The sequence below is a fragment of the Mus pahari genome, chromosome 19, assembly GCF_900095145.1.
Source record: "Mus pahari chromosome 19, PAHARI_EIJ_v1.1, whole genome shotgun sequence".
Lineage (NCBI taxonomy): Eukaryota > Metazoa > Chordata > Mammalia > Rodentia > Muridae > Mus > Mus pahari.
The window spans coordinates 51,175,360-51,177,795 of record NC_034608.1 but is presented as its reverse complement, the minus strand read 5'-3'; positions in this window follow the sequence as shown (position 1 = coordinate 51,177,795).

The following is a 2,436-nucleotide window of genomic DNA, read 5'->3' as shown; positions in this document are numbered from 1 at the left end:
CTCTCTCTCCCTCTCTCTCTCCCCTACACCCCAACCACAGTGTTCTACCCCCCCACAGGCTCAGAAACAATGGATTCAAAGAACTACAACCTGAAACCTCTGGGCTCAGAAGCCAGAGTGTATACATTTTTTTTCCACCTGTAAATTGATTTCTTCAAGTATTTTGTCTTAGTGATAAGTAACTGCCTAACAGAGGGCTCAAACCTATATCAATATCTTATATTTATATATATTTATAAAATATATTCTATAAATATGATATATTCAATATATTAATATATAGTACATATAAAATTTATATATAATGTAATATGTAAGGTATATATCAATGCTAAATATTTATATGTACTTATTTAAAATATGTATTAATATTTGTAACAAGATCAGGCTCCGTTTCCCATCAGACTGTTCCCCACTGTGCACAAACCACTTGGGGTTGTGGAAAGTTCTATGCTCCTGGCCTCTCATCTAATGCCAAGAAAAGTCTTATTTCTGATATTGCTTTTGCTTAAATGGTGCTATATAGTTTTCATGTAACTTTAATTTAATCCTAAATTTATGACAAAAAATCATCTCTGGTTGTTAAAAAGCTATTTAAAAGGTTTTTTTTTGTAAAACTAGCATATAAAATTCCTTTGGATCTATGGTGTCCCCACCCTCCTTACTATTAAATCTGCACTCTAGGGAAGAAGGTGCCAAAGTGAGTGTGGCGCCTAGTACAATTTCAGAGACAGAATCCCGTGCCTGCTGTTTGGGTGAAGCAAAGTTTTCCCGGCTTGGAGGACGGAGAGGGCTGGGGGGGGGGGAGGAAGAGGAGCACGCAGCAGGGAGGAAGAGGAGCACGCAGCAGGGAGGAAGGGGAGGGCGCAGCAGGGGAGCGGCTCTCTCCACCCGCCTTTTGCTTTCTGCCTCCTGCTGTTTCTGTTATTAAGAGATTCTCACCCTATCCCCGCGGGGTTTCTCTGTATTATTGGCAAGGCCCTATTCTAGGATTTTCGTTGTCTAAGTTCATCAGTGCATCCTAAACTTTGCTTCGCTGTAAATCGACCTGGTTCTGAGAGCAGCTCAGTCAGAGGAAGCCCGGGGCTGCTGAAGCAGGGGGTGAGCCGCTAGCGTCCCAAGCACTGAATGGAAAGGCTGAGAGAAGTCGCGGGACAGACGGAAGCTTTTCTGGAAAGCGGATGGCAAGGCAGAGAGTCAGGCAAAGCCTCAGAGGCTCGCCCCTTAGGAGGTCTCCGTAACTGCGCGGGTCAGTCATTAACTTGACTGGAGAGCAAAGCCCAGGTAGAAAGCACACCTCCAGCGTGTTGGTCATACCCAGAGACGGCTCCGTTTTGATCACCTGCGGACATCTTAATTCCCACGGCTTCTCCAGCCATCTCTGTGTCAGCCCGACCTTGGTCGGTCACTCTGTCACCACACACCTGACAGAGGCAGCTTAGAGGAGGGGGAATTTGTCTTGTTCATCTCAGAGGGTTCAGTCTATCACGGCTGTGACAAACACCACGGCAGACAAGAGACCATAGGAAGGGGATAAAAGGCAAAACACAGCTCCCGAGGACTCACCGTTTTAAAAGTGATTTGGTGTTTTGCCTGCATGTTTGTATGTCTGTGTGAGGGTGTCAGATCTCCTGAAACCGGAGTTACAGACAGTTGTGGGCTGCCACGTGAGTGCTGGAATTTGAACCAGGCTCCTCTGGAAGAGTACCCAGTGTTCTTAACCACTGAGCCATCTCTCCAGCCTGAGGACTTGGCTTTTGTGACCTGCTTTCTGCAACCAGGTTCCACCATCTCACCTGACTTCTCAGTAGTCCGTTCAGATTTTGACTGTATTGGTGGGCAGGGGCATTGATGAAGTCGGAGCTCTCAGACCATGCCCACTACCCATGCTGCAACTTCCCAGGACTGGAAGGCTTTACCAGGTTAGGCTATGTGGTGAGGGATGCAGCCTCGGGGGGGGGGGGGTCAGTGACGTGTCCACATGGCAGGATGCAAAAGGGAGTAAAGTTCTAAGTTAATGCTTCATGAAACTGTTTTATTTAATTAAAAGCTTAAAAGCGGGGTGGGGGGTGGGGCTAGAGAAATGGCTCAGCGGTTAAGAGCACCGAAGCACTGCCTGCTCTTCCAAAGGTCCTGAGTTCAATTCCTAGCAACCACATAATGGCCCACAAGCATCTATAATGGGATCTGATGCCCCTTTCCGTCATGCAGGCATACATGCAAATAGAGTACTGATATACATGAATAAATAAACAAATACTAGACTCGTTCTTTAAAAAAAAAAAAGTCTTACTGGCTGAAGATCTAGTTCCAAGGTGGAGCACTTGCTTGACATGTGGGGAGCACTTGGGAGGCAGAGGCAGGCGGATTTCTGAGTTCGAGGCCAGCCTGGTCTACAGAGTGAGTTCCAGGACAGCCAGGGCTATACAGAGAAAC